Raw genomic sequence first — 299 nt, 5'->3', positions numbered from 1 at the left:
GATCACTACGTGGAAATATTTGCCATAATATCTGAACTTATCCTTTATAAAATGGCATTGTTATCGTTGTTTATATCCCTGATTTCTGCCATGAAAACAAACAGAGCAATGATAATGAATGCAGGATGTTATTCCACATGGTGTATGATAGTAACAAAACGTCACAGATGCATTAGTACGGTAAACACAGGACACAGCAGCGATTTCCTGGCTGAAGATTCCCTGTTTCCACTTTCATTCCCAATCACTAAGCACAGAATATCTGCATGGACAGAAAATCCACAAAGAGCATCAAAACT

The sequence above is a fragment of the Trematomus bernacchii genome, unplaced genomic scaffold, assembly GCF_902827165.1.
Source record: "Trematomus bernacchii unplaced genomic scaffold, fTreBer1.1, whole genome shotgun sequence".
NCBI classification, from domain to species: domain Eukaryota; kingdom Metazoa; phylum Chordata; class Actinopteri; order Perciformes; family Nototheniidae; genus Trematomus; species Trematomus bernacchii.
Note: the sequence above shows the minus strand (reverse complement) of the source record.